Source organism: Macaca fascicularis, chromosome 3, assembly GCF_037993035.2.
Source record: "Macaca fascicularis isolate 582-1 chromosome 3, T2T-MFA8v1.1".
Taxonomy (NCBI): Eukaryota; Metazoa; Chordata; class Mammalia; order Primates; family Cercopithecidae; genus Macaca; species Macaca fascicularis.
In genome coordinates, this window is record NC_088377.1 from 14,822,988 (window position 1) to 14,841,040 (window position 18,053).

At 45.6% G+C, this 18,053-nt stretch overlaps 1 long non-coding RNA gene across 1 annotated transcript in view; it reads left to right on the forward strand.

Annotated features, from left to right (window-relative positions):
* Positions 1-18,053, forward strand: part of LOC141409808 (uncharacterized) — a 53,530-nt gene that overhangs the window by 19,171 nt on the left and 16,306 nt on the right. The gene's annotated exons all lie outside the window — the stretch shown is intronic.

Sequence of the window (18,053 nt, forward strand, 5' to 3'; positions counted from 1 at the left end):
TTCCTCCTGGCATGACATCTCAGGGTAGCTGGACTTCTTACGTGGCAGCTGGCTTCCCCCAGAGGACAAAAGCAGATGCTGTTGGGCCTTTGAAAGACGTTGGGCTGGGCACAGTGGCTCACATTTATAATCCCTGCACTTTGGAAGGCTGTCAGGGGAGGATCACTTGAGCCTAGGAGTTTAAGACCAGCCTGGGCAACATGGTGAAATCCCGTCTCTACAAAAAATACAAAAGTTAGCTGGGTGGGGTGACATGAGCCTACAGTCCCAATTACTCAACGGGCTGAGGTGGGAGGATCACTTGAGCCCAGGCTGGGGAGGCTGCAGTGAGCTCTCATCGTGCCACTGCACTCCAGCCTGAACAACACAGCAAGATGTTGACTCTAAAAATGAAAAAGCAAAAAAAAAAAAAAAAGATGTAGATCTAGAATTGGCCCAGGAACACTTTTGCCACATACTTGACTCATTAAAGCAGACCCAGGCAAGGCCAAATTTAAAGGCAGTGAGTACTGGGAGGTGCAATTCACTGGGAATCACCAGAAGAGCATTCTCCCACACTCAGCATTTACAGGAATATGTTAGCAGATTCTCTGGATATGCAGACTGATGGACTACCAATGTATCAGTCACAGTAATTTATATTCCCTCTACTGGATTTCTCAAATTCGGCAATACCTATAAAAGGACAGTTTGTTATATATTTTACTGCTAATTTGCACCTCTCATTTGACAGGGTGCATGACTGATCTGTTGAAACATCTTAAAAAGACTACTTTTATATATGCCAGTCAGTGACATAACTGTCATTAAAATATCAACATCTACTTATGATTCCCTTAGAAAGAGCTAATAGCAGCAATAAATTTGAGTTCAAATATTGCTTCAGAGCCAGACTTCTCTGGTGAGATTCAAATTAGTCTATGTATTTTGGATGCAAGTTCAAAAACCATTTCCAGCCAGATCGGTGTCTATCCCAAATTGGCAGGAATGACCAGAGTAACCCACAGACATTCAGCTGAAGTCACTCTGGCTATAGAGGGCAGGTGGGGTGTTGCCCGATAGGGAAAGGGGAATGTGGGAATTGGGGTTCAGGGACAGCAGTGAAACCTCTTGACCTCCCCACTCCGCCCACCACAGCACCCATCTGCATCATCTCTCTTAGGACCAAAATTGTGTTCCTCGGTTCTCTCTGCTCTCTTCTGTCTTTTCTGCCTCTCCCTGTCTGCTGGTGATAAGGTTTGGCTGTGTCCCCACCCAAATCGCATCTTGAATTGTAACTCCCACAATTCCCAAGTGTCATGGGACGAACCTGGTGGGAGATGATTTAATTATGGGGGTGGGTCTTTCCTGCACTGCTCTCATAATAGTGAATGAGCCTTATGAGATGTGACCTTTTAAAAACTGGGAGTTGCCATGCACAAGCTCTCTCTCTTTTTGCCTGCCGCCATCCATGTAAGATGTGACTTGCTCCTCCTTGCCTTCTGCCATGATTGTGAGGCCTCTGCAGCCACGTGGAACTGTGAGTCCAATTAAACCTCTTCTTTTATAAATTGCCCAGTCTCAGGTATGTCTTTATCAGCAGTTTGGAAACAGACTAATACAGCTGGTAATTGACAAAGTATTATACAACTCAAGTCTTTCTGGGATTAAGACAATATGAGCTGTACACTCTAACTGTCCATCCCTAAGTTCTTTGCATGTCTTCCACTACTCCTACTGGAGTTTTCCTCTTTCCTCATACCCAAACCCCTGAAAGAAGAACCTGCACTCATGTTTCTTCCACCTTACTTCCCACTCAGTTGTTAGCCTACCCTGTCTCCACCTCCCCCTTCCCCAGAGAGGTTCAGGCAAAGCTTACCCATGACCACCACCCTTAAATCCCCAGTAGATTCTCATCAGCCCATGTGGCTTAACTTCCCTGCAGCTAGAACACCATTGATCCTTCCATCCATTCTTGGCACATGCTTTTTTTTGCTTGGTTTTTAGAACACCTCTGTTCTCTTCCTCTCTTTCCATCCAGCCCCTGTCTGTCTCCTACATGGGCTCTGTCCCTCTGCCCACACCTTGCATGTGGGTGTGCCCATCTGCCTGTGCTTGGCCTTCCTTTGACTTATAAATTCATTCTAGGCCAAAAGTTCTTAATCTTGAGTCCAGGACTTCATTAAACCCATGATTTGAGAACCAGAAACCATATGAAGATTTTTGAGTGTGTTATTGTTCTGAGGAGAAAGCCAAAGCTTTCAAAAGATTCCTCCAGGGTGCTGTTACCTACACAAGGACAACCCATTGTCTTAGGCCATGTCACCTGCTGTCCTGGCTTCATCTCAACCCCACAGGCTGAAGATTTGTTAATAGTCATTTCCAATCTGTATGTCTTTCCTACACCCCAGTCCTGTGTGTGGGTTAGGCCTGTGAATACTTTTCTAAAACTCCTTCTGAGCCACTGAAGTCCCAGGCTGCTGGTGACTCAGAGGTGCTCAAAAACTCTGCTGCAAAAAGCAAGTGTCATAATATTATTCTCTACCCTGGGTTAATTATAGTGATTTTTCTCTATTCAAGGCAGCTAGAAAATCCTCTATGGTATGCAAGGATCCAGGTTGCTGGGATCTGGGTGCATCTTGCATTTATTGTCTTCCCACTAGCTTTGGTTTTCCTTTTATAGGTTGGCCTAGTCATCTCACAGTTACTTCAAACCCAACATGTCCAAAACCTAAGTCTTTATTGTATTTTTTGAGACAGGATCTTGCTCTGCCACCTGGGCAGAAGGACAATGGCATGATCACAACTCACTGCAGCCTCAACCTCCTGGGCTCAAGTGATCTTCCTGCCTCAGCATCCTGAGTAGCTGGGACTACAAGCACATGCCACCATACCCAGATAATTTTTGTATTTTTTTGTAAAGACTGGGTCTCTCCATGTTGCCCAGGCAGGTCTAGAACTCCTGGGCTCAAGCAATCTACCTGCCTCAGCCTCCCAGATTGCTGGGACTACAGGCGTGGCCAACCTGTCTTTAAACCCTAAACCCTTGCTCTTTTTTCCTCTCTTACCAAAGCTCCCAAGCTAGAAAATGATCTCCTTTCTTCACCCCATAATCAATCAATGGCCACGTCCATTAATGCTACTCCTCTTACGTCACTCCTGGGCCTGTATCTTTCTGTCATCTTCACCACTGTTGCCTTGGTTTAAGTTAGGAGCTGACCAACTTTCTCTATAAAGGGCCAAATAGTAAATATTTTAGGCTTTACAGGCCATATGGTCTCTGTTGCAGCTACTCAGTTCCATCATTTTAGTGCAAAACAGCTCTAAATAATGTGTAAATAAATAAGAGTGGCTGAGTTCCAATAAAACTATGTATGAATAGTGAAAGTTGAATTTTATATAATTTTTACATAACATGACACATTCTTCTTCTTTTGATTTTGTTCAACCCACTAAAATATGTAAAATGCATTCTTAGTTTGTAGACCTACGGAAACAGATGACAGGCCAGATTTGGACCACAGGTTGCAGTTGGGCAACTCCTACTTTAAGGCATAACAACTCCTGCTTGAAATGATCTTCCTTCTGCTGGGGTTTTCCCCTCTGATCACGCGCCGTGGTGCTGCTACAGTCATCTTCCTAAGAAAAAAGCTGGGAGCGCCTCTCCCCAGCTTCAAACCCCCCAGCAGTCCCCATTACCCTGAGAGGAAGTGATATGGTTTGGCTGTGTCCCCACCCAAATCCCACCCTAAATTTTAATAATCCCCATGTGTCAAGGGCAGAACCAGGTGAAGATAATTGAATCATGGGGGCGGTTTCCCCCATACTGTTATCGAAGCAGTGAATAAGTTTCACAAGATCTGATGGTTTTATAAATGAGAGCTCCCCTGCACAAGCTTTCTTGCCCACCGCCATGTGAGAAGTCCCTTTGCTGTTCCTTCATCTTCTGCCATGATCGTGAGGCCTCCCCAGCCATGTGGAACTGTGAGTCCATTAAGTCTCTTTTCTTTATAAATTACCCAGTCTCAGGTATGTCTTTAATAGCAGCATGAAACAGACTAATACAGTAAAGGTCTCAACCTCGGCACTATTGATATATGGGGCTGAATGATTCTTTGTTGTAGGGGCTGTTCTGTGCGTTTAGAATTCTTAGCAGAATCCCTGACCTGACCTTCACCTATTAGATGCCAGTAGCATCCCCAGCTCCCTGGGAGCGATAGTCAAAGACTTCTTCAAGCACAGCGAAATCATCCCTGGGTGACAGCCTCTGCCCTAAGAGTGGAGTCCAAGCCCCCTCCCCGGCTCTGCCTCCCTCCCCACATTGCCTGTTGTGCCCCTTGCTCCAGCCGTGCTAAGCCTCCTGCAGTCTCCCAGGCCTGCCAGGCTCTTCACAGTTCTGTGTTTTTGCTCATCAGTCCCTTCCAGGAATGCCCTCCGCATCCTGTCACTGGGTAAATGCCCTCTTACCTTTCTTTCTTTCTTTCTTTCTTTTTTTTTTTTGAGATGGAGTCTCACTCTTGTCATCCAGGCTGTAGTGAAGTGGAGTGATCTCAGCTCACTGCAACCTCCACTTCCCAGGTTCAAGCGATTCTTCTGCCTCAAACTCCCAAGTAGCCGGGATTACAGGTGTGAGCCACCATGCCCGCCCTCACCTTTCAACATCATTGTACCCATGTCTTGTGTGTCTCCCCAGACACGGAGAACTGAGTTTTCCCCCACTGTGTTTTCATGGTCACCCCTATGTATTTCTGTCGAAGCACCTAAAATGCCTTTGAACCCTTGCGTGAGTGTTTGTCTCCCGTCCTAAACTGCAAGGCTTTTGAGAGCTTGGGCTGTTCCTGATTCCCCTGTGGAGCCTCAGCATGTGGTTGAATAATTATGTGGGTAAACTGAGGCTCAGAAAGTCAATGTCTCTATTGGTGGAGCCTAAGACCAAGAACTTCCATGCTGAGCCCAGGCTAGACGGTAAGTCAGTCTCCTGACCCCAGACTCTCTGCCATGTGTACCCCCCAGGCCTTGGCTGATGGTTTAGGTGTCTGAAAACTTGGCTCTTACAAATAAAAAGGAACCATTTCCAGGTGAGAAGGACCAGCTGGGGAAGACACTCTGGACAGATGTTGCTGCATCCTATGCTTATGAGTCCCCTATTAAAGCTCTGGAATTTGCTAGCTCTGCCAGTGTGTGAGGTCAGAGTGGCTTACAGTGAGATGGATAGGCGTCTGTACAAACCTAGCCTGAGGTAACCTAAAGGCAGAACGACAGTGGCCTCTCCCTGGAGGCTGAGAAAACCAACGCTAGTGGGAATTCCGACAGTAAATGCAAGATCCACCCAGATCCCAGCAACCTAGATCCTTGCATGCCACAGAGGATTTTCTAGCTGCCTTGAATAGAGAAAAATCACTATAATTAACCCAGGCTGGAGAATAATATTATGACACTTGCTTTTTGCAGCAGAGTGTTTGAGCACTTCCGAGTCACTAGCAGCCTGAGACTTCAGCAGCTCAGAAGGAGTTTTAGAAAAGCTTTCATAGGCCTAAGACATCATGCATCTGGTTTTTATTTCAGAAACCTTAGTAAGTCATGGAGGTCGCTGAGAGGATTATAAAAGCAAAGGCAAGAAGTTGAAAAGCAAGCCAGACCTTCTGAAGGCTGCAAACAGTCCTGCTTTGCTTGTCAGAGGAGGCAATGCTGCAGGCAGCAGACATCTGGATGCTTGCTCCATCCAACACCCCAAGCCCTTGGTTTGGACACGGTGGTTGGTACCTGAGTGTTCAGCCATCTGGACCTCGTTCAGAAAGCTTCCTCGGCCCTCTTCTCTGGCTTTCATCAAATGAATCAAGACGCTCTGCCTCTTCCCACACTTCCCTCCCACACACACAAACCACCATCAATCTGTGACCCTGTCAGGGAGCAGAGGAGGTCAGGGCCACCTTCTCCCATCCCCTCGACCCCCATTTAAAACACACAGGAAGAATCATTTGGGAGGAGTAGACCCGAATGCCTGGCAGCCGGAAAGTAGGCTGTGATCATCTCCCCAACCATCCGCTTTACAGAGGAGGAGCCTGGGGACAGACACTGAAGCACCTGTCCAGGAAAGGCCACTGGCCTGAATATGGCTGGATGAGCTCTAAGGCTCTGCTCTCTCCCAAATATCCAGCAATAGAGGATGGGTCCCCTAAAATGTGGTATTCCACCCCCCACCCCCCCACCCCCATGCTATGCTGTGCGGCCTCTGAGAGAATGCAGACCTCTCGAAGGGGTGCCACAGAACAATCTTGGAGGCGCACTGCTAAGTGAATAAAGGCAAGGTATGGAACAGTGACCACGTGGGTGAAGAATGGAGCAAACATATATATTTGCTTGGATGCTATTGTGTGTTGAATTGTATCTCTCAAAAAGATACGTCCAAGTCCTAACCCCCAGTGCCTGTGAATGTGGCCTTCTTTGGAAATCGTATCTTCGCTGAGGGAAGCAAGTTGTGGATCTCAAAATGAGATCAGCCTGGATGGAGGATGGGCCTAAACCCACTGATGAGTATCCTTATAAGAGAAAGGAGAGGGAGGTTTGAGACACAGGTACATAGAAGCAGCCATGTGAAAACAGAGGAAGAGATAGGAGTGAGGCTGCCACAAGCCAAGGAACTCCTGGAGTGACCAGAAGCTGGAAGAGGCAAGGAAGGATGTTCCCCCAGAGCCCTCAGAGGGAGTGTGGCTCTGCCAACACCTGGTTTGGGGGCTTCTGGCCTCTGCAACTGTGAGAGAATAAATTCGTGTTGTTTTAAGCCACCAAGTTTGTGATACTTTGTTGCAGCAGCCTAGGAAACAAATCCAGATGCCCAGAATATTTTGGGAAGTAAATTTAGATTTTACTGAATAGCAGACCCTTATTTTTAAAAATCAATAATCAATAGTACTTATACACTAGTAATAAATAATTAGAAAATAAATATTTTAAACTATACCATTGATGATAGGATCAAATATATTAAACACATGGGAATAAATATAACGAAAGATATATAAGACCTCCACATAGAAAAACATAAAATATTATTAAGAAGGTCTAAATCAATGAAGGTATATGTTATGTTGTAGACTGGAAGACTCAATAGTGTAAAGATATCCATTCTCCCCAAATGAATTAATTCAATTAAGGTGTAGATTAAATGCAACCCAAAATCAAAATCTAGGTAGATATTTGTGAAAATTGATAAGCTGATTCTAAAATGTGCACAGAAGTTCAAAAGTTTAAGAATAGTCAAGACAACCTTGAAGAACAAGAATGAAGACTTACCCTGGGGACTTGCCCTACTGTCAATCAAGACTTATTATTAACCTACAGTAATTAAGGTAGCACGTTACTGGCACAGAGACAAATCGAATGATGGAACATCCAGGAACAGAATCACATATATATAAACACTTGTTTTTGATTTATAAAAAAAGATCTGGCCAGGTGCGGTGGCTCAAGCCTGTAATCCCAACACTTTGGGAGGACAAGGCGGGCAGATCACCTGAGGTCAGGAGTTCGAGACCAGCCCAGTCAACATGGTGAAACCGCATCTCTACTAAAAATACAAAAATTAGCTAGGCATGGTGGCAGGCACCTATAATCCCAGCTACTCGGGAGGCCGAGGCAGAACTGCTTGAACCCACAAGGTGGAGGTTGCAGTGAGCCGAGACTGTGCCATTGCACTCAAGCCTGGGCAACAAGAGAGAAAATTCATCTTAAAAAAAAAAAAAAATCCACACCTCAGAACAGAGGAGAAATGGGAGATTTTCCACAAATGATTCCAAGTCAACTGGTTATTCCTAAGGAAAAATATTTCTCTTGCCAGCTACCTCGCATCATACACAGAAATCAATTCCATGTCAATTGTAGACCTAAATGTGAACACCAAAGCAATAACAATCCTAGAAATACAACAGGGAAATGTCTTCCTGAGCTAGGAATAAGCAAAATTTTCTTAAACGAGACACTTAAAACAATAACCACAGTGGAAAATACTGATTTACTGGATTTCACAAAAAGTTATATTCATCAATAAACACTATTAAGAGAGTGGAAAAGAGGCTGAGGTGGGAGGATTGCTTGAGCTCAGGAGTTCAAAACCAGCCTGGGAAACATAGTGAGACCCTGTCTCAACAAAAGAGAATGGAAAGCCACAGCGTGGGATAAGACGTAAGGAAGGACTTATATAAAGAACCCTTCTAATTAAACAAAAGCAAAAAGACAATCCAAAGGAAAATGATGGGTAAGAAAATGGATCAGGCACTTCATAAAAGAGGCTACCTAATAAACATAATGACAAACAAGAAGGTGTTGAGCCACACTATTCAGCAGACAAATGCAAATTAAAACCATAAGAAAAACCATCCTTACGCATCAGAAAAGCTACATTTAAAAAGACTGACAATATCATTTATTGAAGGATATGGAGCAACTGGAACTCTCATATGCTACTAGAAGGGAAAAACTGTATACCCCTTTGGAAAACTGGTAGCATCTACTAAAATCACACCTGTATATAGGTTTACCGAAAGACATGAGCAAGAATGTTCATAGCTGCATTATAAGTGAAAGCTCAAAGATGAAACAACCCAAATATCCATTAGCAAGTGAATGAATAAACAAATTGTGATATATTCATATATGGAATACTTAAGTGAATGAATGAATCACTGCTTTAAGCCAAAACGTGACATAGGGGGAAGGATGCCAGACTCAAAACAAGACAAATACGTTATGTTCAGACACTAATCTGTGGTGTTAGAAGTCATGGGAGAAGGAAGGGGTAGAGATCACAGAGTGGAGGTGGGGAGGAAGGCTGAAGATAATGATAAGATTCCGTTTTTTCACCTGGGTTGTGGTTACATGAGTGTATTGATTTTATGGCGATTCATTGAATTGTACAATTATGATATGCTTTGTTCTGAATGTTTGTTGACCCCAAAATTCAGATGGTAATGCCTAAGCCTAATCCCCAGTGTGATAGAATTAACAAGTATAACCTTTGGGAGGTAACTAGGTCATGAGGGTGGGGCCCTCATCAATGGGATTACTGTCCTTATAAAGGACTAAAGAGAACAGAGTTTTCCCCTTCCACCATGTGAGGACACAACTAGAAAGCACCATCTATGAGCAAGGCAGCAGGCCCTCACCAGACACAGAATCTGCTGGTACCTTGATCTTGGACTTTTCAGTCTCCAAAACCGTGAGAAATAAATCTGTTATTTGTAAATGTATTAGTCCGTTTTCACACTGCTATAAAGAATACCTGAGACTGGGTAATTTATAAAGAAAGGAGGTTTAATTAACTCATAGTTCTGCACAGCTGGGGAGGCCTCAGGAAACTTACAATCATAGTGGAAGGTGAAGGAGAAGCAAGTACCTTCTTCACAAGGCAGCAGGAAAAGAGAGCAAAGGAGGAACTGCCAAACACTTACAAAACCATCAGATCTTGTGGGAACTCACCCACCAGATCAAGAACAGCATGGGAGAAACTGTCCCCATGATCCAATCACCTCCCACCCGGTCCCTCCCTTGACAGATGGGGATTACAATTCAAGATGAGATTTGGGTGGGGACACAGAGCCAAACCATATCAATAAGCCACTCCAGCCATCTGGGTATTTTGTTGTAGCAGCCCAAGCAGGCTGGGACATGATAAATATGTGTATAAGGTGCGTAAGAAATGTGTATGTTGCTTCACTATTCCCAACATCTACCTATTTATTGAAATGTGTGCGTTGGGTCACTGTGCCTCTGTATCTACTTGTTTATAGAAATGTGTGTTGGGTCACTATGCCTAACTGAGGGGGAACTGAGGTTAGACATTGAGGGGGAAAACTCAGTCTGGTTTTCCTCTTCTCTCACACCACAACAACCAACACAGAATACTTCTTTTTTTTTTTTTTTTTTTTTTTTTTTTTGAGACGGAGTCTCGATCTGCCACCCAGGCTGGAGTGCAGTGGCCCGATCTCAGCTCACTGCAAGCTCCGCCTCCCGGGTTCCCGCCATTCTCCTGCCTCAGCCTCCCGAGTAGCTGGGACTACAGACGCCCGCCACCGCGCCCGGCTAGTTTTTTGTATTTTTTTATAGAGACGGGGTTTCACCGTGTTAGCCAGGATGGTCTCGATCTCCTGACCTCGTGATCCGCCCGTCTCGGCCTCCCAAAGTGCTGGGATTACAGGCTTGAGCCACCGCGCCCGGCCAGAAGACTTCTTCAATCAAATGTGTGTGGGTTTTTCCCCACACACCAAGGAAGCAATCCATTCTGCAGCAGACACCAGCTGGGTGTCCTCCAGTTCAGTTCCGATGCCATCTACCTGGAGCTAGCATCAGATCCCACAGGGTGAGGGCTCAGTCCCACAAGGCCGCCCTCTGCTTCTGGGGCAATCACAAGCCCCGGGTTATTTTGCCCATGCTTTTTGATCCACCGGCTATAAATTGGAGTTCCATGACCCCCTCCTTGGGTTTGATTAATTTGCTAGAACTGCTTACAGAACTCAGGGAAACACTTACCTTTACCAGTGTATTACCAAGGATACTTTAAAATATATAAACAAACAGACAGATGAAGGATACATAAGGCGAGATCTGGAAAGATCCCAAGCACAGCCACTTCTGTCCCAGCGGAGCTGGAGTGTGCTACCCTCCCAGCACGTGTTCCTGAGGGCTGTCAGCCGCTCGGTAAAGTACGAATCCATCAGTTTATCTTTATCCAAGGCCCAGCTGATAAGAATCCAGGAATAGGGCCTCGTGAGTGGAAGGAGCAGGGGAAAGTACTATTTTTAAATAAGCCCAGGAGGGAGAATTCAGGCTCATATGGATGATCAACCAGAGGCCTCTGGCCAGCTGACAGGCAGCATGGTAGCTTCAGGCACGTGAGGACAATGGAAAAGGAATATCCAAGAGCCTAGAAGATAGGATCAGCCGGTTTCCTGGTATGGCCAAGTGACTGCCCAATCTGGGATGTTTCAGTCTCACTCCTCCTGGGCCCATCTGCGAAGGTCATTAGAGAATTGGCTTTATTGACAATCCCACCTGAGCTGGTGGTACCTGCCTCTACAGGTGACCGGCATGACACCCAGCTCAGCTCAGCCCCAGAGGAGGAGCTTTGAACCTGCAGCTCAGCCCTTCCCCACTCTTGAGCACCAGAGGAAGGGCTAGTCAAGGGGGTCCAGTGGTTCCGAGAATAATGGTAGCCTGGGAACCTGGATCCCAGTCTCCAGTCCACACCAGTTTCCCAGTAGCTGTCATTACCTCCTGGAGACCTGCTGAGCCCCCTGAGTGTCCCATCTACCTTCTGCCTGTCATTGCACTCTGCTTGGCCAGCCTGTGCCAGCCTGGCTGCGCCTCCTGCATGCCCATCAGCTAGGCTGGATCACCATGCATCTGCCTCACCCCTTTGATTTCTAGGCATGGCTTACAATTTTTTTTTTTTTTTGAGATGGGGTCTCACACTGTTGCCCAGGCTGGACTGCTGTGGCACGATCTCAGATCAATGCAACCTCTGCCTCCCAGGTTCAAGCAATTCGCCTGCCTCAGCCTCTTGAGTAGCTGGGATTATAGCCATGTACCACCATGCCTGGATAAATGTTGTATTTTTAGTAGAGATGCGGTTTCACCATGTTGGCCAGGCTGGTCTTGAACTCTTGACCTCAAGTGATTCTCCTGCCTCAGCCTCCCAAAGTGCTGGGATTACAGGCCTGAGCCACCATGCCTGGCTCTAGGCATGTCTCTTTACCCCAGAGCTCCATGTGGTCAAGAGGAAAACTGCTGTTAGCAAACGTACCTAGATTCTGCTGTGAGCCAGGCACTGTTGTAAGCACTTTACCTGTGTGATCACATGACCCCACAACAAACGTAGACGACATGTACCACATATTAGCATTCCTATTTTACAGATAAGAAACTGAGGCACAGAGAGGGTAAGAAACTTGGTCAAGGGCACACAGCTAGTATGTGTAGTATCAGAATTCACACTCGAAACCCTTGTGCTATGCTGAATCAGGCAATAAGGAGGCTGAGTAGTTCAGCACAGTGAGGCACTTGCAAGACAGGGGAGTGATCACATACAGCAAGAAAGACAGAAGACTTCCTATGGTGAAGAAGGCATGATGCTTCCATTCTGACCTTTGCTGCCAGCCAGCATAAACACAGCAGGAACTCAGCCTCTCTGCATCAGGCTGGGACTCCAGTGATGGCAGGAAAAAGAGAAGCCTCTGTTGAGGAAAGAAGCCTTGTTATCAGAGCCACCTGGCTACATGCTGGGCTTTGAAGCTGCTTCCCAGCAAAGTTCTGTCGTGGGCCAGGCCCTGCGGAGACCACAGCCAAAGGTCCCTGCAGAGGTAAGAGGGAGCCAGCCCTGCTACAGCGCCAAAGCCAGTCTTGTGATCTTGTCATCTCCTCCTCTTCCTCCTCCTTTTCCACCATCACCACCTTCTGCTTCCTTTTTGTTACCTGATCTTGCCCCTCACTGGAATGTAAGCTCTGGTGGTCCACAGGCTTCCTCAGGTTGATTTTCCTTTGCTGCATCCCAAGCACCTGGAACCATGGTAAGATACGGCAGAAGTGCAATAGGTATTTATTAGATATACACATGGGAATGAATGAATGCAATAACATGCGCTCTTTCAGTCGAATAGAGTCAAGTGAACTGGTCATTCTCTAAATGTGCTTTGCAGCCTTTGTGGGCCTGCTCTGTGCCTAGGAGGCCAATTCCTCTGGCCTGCACTGCTCAGGCCCTGTGGCTGGTGGCTGCCTGTGCACCAGCAGTCAACAGGAAGACGAGCAGAGAGGGTGGGGACCAGTTTTACCCATCCCTTAAAAGCTGCTCGCTGGGCTCAGACGACACCACTTCTTCCCTCCTTCCTTGGGGCCTAGGTGGGGGAGGGCAGTCATCCCCCTATGGCTGGCTGGCGTCTGAGAGCCTCACCATCCCCTGTCAGTTCCTTATCCCCACCCATGGCTCAGGAAACCGCTTTCATCAACGTCTCTTCATCTGCATGGTTTGGGATGAACTGCTTCTTGTTTGAATCCTGTTTGATACATTAGCAACCCTCCTTTTGTGTGTTTATGATTTGGATCTCTTTTCTGTATATACAAATTTGGCATGCACTCAATTTTTTCTTTCTTCACTTATTTATTTACTTTAAAAATGTTTTTAAAATAGTGGCTCTTTTTATTTTTACATTTTCCTCAAGTACTGACCTAACAATTGAAAATATCTCATATCTGCATTGTGGGGTGTGTGAGTCTGTGTGTGTCTGTCTGTGTGTGTGTGTGTGTACAGGTGCGCATGACATTAAGAGAAAACTTTTTTTTTTTAAATTTTACTTTAAGTTCTGGGATACATGTGCAGAACGTGCAGGTTTGTTACACAGGTATACATGTGCCATGGTGGTTTGCTGCACCCATCAACCCGTCATCTAGGTTTTAAGCCCTGCATGCAAGGGAAAACTTTTGACTGTATAAAATTTAGAAATGTTTAAACAACAAACAGCATCTTAAACAAAACAACAAAGTCTTTAAAAATTACAAAATAAGCAAAAAAGTGGTTGCAAAATATCGACTCCCCTAAATCAATCTATGAATTGAGGGCTAATCTAATAACAACATTATGATGTTTGAGTGGGGAATTGTTAAGGGGTTTTTCCGCTCAACTTTTTAAAACCCATCAAAATGTATTCTGGTAAATATGAAATTACTTGAACAAATGTCTAATAGCGGTTGCCAGCATATGGAAATGGTCTTTGTTGTTCTAAACATCTTTATTCACTGGTAGTTTAAGTAATAGTGGACCTTCCATTTAAATTAAAATACAGTATTTTGCTGGGCATGGTGGCTCATGCCTGTAATCCCAGCACTTTGGGAGGCCAACATGGGTGGATTGCTTGAGGTCAGGAGTTTGATACCAGCCTGGGCAACATGGCAAATCCCCATCTCTACTAAAAATACAAAAATAATCCGGGCATAGTGGTGCACACCTGTAGTCCCAGTTACTCAGGAGGTTGGGCTTGAGAATCTCTGGAACCCAGAAAGTGGAGGCTGCAGTGAGCCGAGATTGTGCCCCTGCCCTCCAACCTAGGCAACAGAGAGAGACTGTCTCAAAAACAAAACAAGATTTCTATGGCCTAATTGTAGAGAGTTCAACAACATGAAAAATAATGTATTGGTAAGTGTTATATAAAGTAAACCTTTATTTGAAAAATACTATCTTAAAGGCCGGGTGTAGTGGCTCGCGCCTGTAATCCCAGCACTTTGGGGTGCAGAGGAGGGTGGATCACGTGAGGTCAGGAGTTCAAGACCAGCCTGACCAACATGGAGAAACCCTGTCTCTACTAAAAATACAAAAAATTAGCCGGGCATGGTGGCTCATGCCTGTAATCCCAGCTACTCGGGAGGCTGAGGCAGGAGAATCACTTGAACCCGGAAGGCAGAGGTTGCCGTGAGCCGAGATCATGCCACTGCACTCCAGCCTGAGCAACAGGAGCGAAACTCCGTCAAAAATAACAAACAAACAAAAACAAACAAACAAACAAAAGCCTGTCTTAAAATTATAATGCTATGTCTACTTGAATAAGAGCAATGGTAGCATCCATTGAATAAGAGCAGCTGAACTAAAAAGAGATACATCAAAATCACTTTAAAGAGACAGCACAGGCGGATGTCCTGCTGTGGTTGTGAGTGTTCAGGGACCCCTGCTGTGAGAGCTGAGTGGAATCTGCAGGTGACCCAGATCCCTGAGCCTCATAGCACCGTCCTCCTCCTTCCTGGAGAACCTGATGGTTCAGAGGACCCCTAGTAGTTCTGGGCCTCTGTGGGTTGTGCTTGGAATAGCAGGAACAAAAAGGCCACTTGGGAAAGGTGAGACTTGAACTTGACATTAGCCAGGACTTTACTGCTGCGATCTTTTTTTTTTTTTTTCTTAGCAAGTTGAGTTTTCTCTCAGTCAACAGAACTGCCGTCCAATTTTCTTGTACTGTTTCCTCAAGGAAGGGAATCTCCTTTTGATAGAAGAAAGTGGTTCTTTCTCATTCTTTGTCCATGTCTTGGGCCATCTTCTTGTAGAGGTTGTGAATCTGATGTGTGTAATTCACATTTCTACACACGCTGGGAAGTTTCTTCTTAATTTCCAAGCAGCGTATTTCCTCCTCAGTCATTTTCTCTGCCATTGCATTACATGTTCTGGATGTAATTTAGGCAGTATTTGAAGCTTCAGCTAAGGCTTCTATATCTCATTTTCAAGCTGTGAATTTTCACACTGCCCAAATGCTTCAGTTTGGGACCTTTTTATTTGTCCTGCAAGCTCTTCATTCATTTTTATTTTCCTCGCACTATTTTATGTATAGTTCTTGTTCTTTTCCTTCAGGCCTTTCAAAGGACACATTTAAATCAAATCATCAACGTGACTCTTCAGATTAACTTCTGACTCCCAGATGGGTGGTCTTCAGCGTGGTTCAGCCAAAGATTCCAACGGGCTCATTTTATCATTCACAGTAGCTTTCATTTGTGTGTTCAAGGGTTTCAGCATTTGTTCCTTATCTCAAATTCTTTGCTTCCGTGCTACAGTTTCTTGCTCAAGAAGTTCTGGACTTCACTGAAGACCAGTGTCTTCGGAAAGAAGTGTTTTCATTCAAACCACCAGGTATCTCCTTCTGAAGTTGTTCTTTATGTATGCAGTGCTGAATTTCTGACGTGTATCATTTTCATTCTCTCTTAAGAGGTACAATTCTTGCAAGGCAAGTCTACTTGAAACAAATTTTCTCAGTCTTTGTCTGGGAAAGTCTTTCTTCCTCCTTCACTTTTGAAGGATAATTTTACTGGGTACAGATGCCTAAGTTGGTGATTTTTTTTTTTTTCTGTCTTCTTTCAACTCTTTAAATAACTCTCTTCTTGCTTATATGGTTTCTGAAAAGACGTCTGATGTAATTTTTATCTTTGTTCCTCTATAGGTAAGGTGCTTCCCTCCCCATCTGGCTTGCTTCAGGATTTTCTCTGTGTCTTTAATTTTCCGTAGTTTAAGCATGAGATGCCTGGGTGTAGAGCTCCGATCTTCTGCACATGGCTTTATGACTACCAGATTTCTGTGGTTTTAAAGTGGGAATTTTCCCACATACACCAAATCATGTCAGGAAATTCTAAATCAGAAAAATAAGAGGTTCCCTCAGCATCTATAAATATTCCCCTTTATGTGAACAAGTTCCCAGCCTTTTTTTTTTTTTTTTTTTTACTGGAAACCTGAGCCAAGGCACTCCACAGCCGTTCTGTCTATCCTTGGGCCCCACAAATAAACGCCTTGAATTATGTGGTGCTTTGGGTTTCAGCAGCAGGTTTCGTCCAAACTAAACATATGTGTGCACACATGCTTCTCAAGTGTCCTTCCTCGGGGAGACTGGTGGCCATGGAGAGAAGGTTGATGGTGCTGCCTGCATCAGGGCAAGGGTCAATGTGGCCGTGGGGATGGCTGTCCGCAGTCTCTGGACACGTGGGGAGGCTGCGTGCTCCAGCTGCGCATCAGGGGGAGCAGGTATCAAGCAAGTTCATGTCTTCGTGTCTCACACGTCACGGAGCGGGGGCGGGGCAGGCGGCCCAAGCACACAAAGCTCAGGGGCCAGGAAGGGGGTAACACCCTGGGCTAGAGCAATGTTTTGATTGACGCCACGTGTGTGGGGGTCCAGGTCACACCATGAAAGATGGGGAGAGTCTCTGGCCTTGGAGTGACCCCATTAAGTTGGCCGGCGTCCGCCCAGGGTGCATCTGTCAGCTCCCCTGCACAGCGGAGTTCCGGCTTTCTCACTCCTCGGCTCCCCACCGCGTGGAAGGGAAGCCTTGGGCTGTCTGTGTCCACCCACCATCCTGTGCGGGGCCTGGCAGGCTCCTGGGCCAGGCCAGGGGGTACTTCTTTCAAGATCTGGAAGGGCCGTCTGTAGTTGAGTCCTGTGAACAATGGCAGGATGTCCTTTCAAGGTGCCCAGTGACAAGGGCCTCCACCCTCCGGAGAGTCCTGCAAGGAATGAAATCAAGACAAGTCTGTCAAGGGGAGGGGATCCAGGCCCCTGCCTGCTCCACTGCACTGCTCCACGTGCACACACTTATGTGTACATGCTCACACACTCACATGTGTACATTCACACACATACAGTTACACACATGTGCACTGACACATATGCATACACACACATGTACACACACTCATGTGTGCACATGTACACACGTGTACATTCACATGTTCACACTGATGTACACACACTCAGATGTGTATGTTCACACACACTTGTGTGTGCTCTCACATACCTGTACACTCATACATGTGCATGTTCACACACGTGTACACACATGCATACACTAACACACTTGTATGCTCACCCACATGTATGCTCACACACTCATTTACTCTCACACATGTATGCTCACACATGTGTACATCACACACGTGTACACCTATACACATGTGTACACACATGTGTGCTCACACACTCGCATGTGTACCCTCACATACATGTACACTAACATGCTCACATGTCACACACTCATATTTCTATGCTTACACTCACATGTGTCCATGCTCACACACTCATATGTACTCACGTGTACAGTCAGCACATTTGTGTATACTTACATATGTATGCTCACACACGTGTATGTTCATGTGTACACACACGTGTATGCTCACACACTTATGTGCATGCTCACACCTGTATATGCTTACACAAGTACACTCACGTGTGAATTCACTCAACATGCTCAGAACTTACACTTATACTCTTGCACATTTTCACACATATGTAGACACATTCATGGACACACAAACACACATTCATGGACACACAAACACGTGCACTGTCATGCTCACACACACTTTCACATGCGCATACATGCTCAAACACACACACTGTCACATATGTGCACACTCTCATGTTCACACGCATTTCACTCACACACACACACTGCGCTTCCCCGCTGGAGACACGGCCCCACCTAAAGAGGTCATTGATTGTCTTGAACAAAGCCCTTCAAGTCAAACCTCTCCCTCTGCCCTGGCAGGACATAGAAGCCAGGCCAATCCA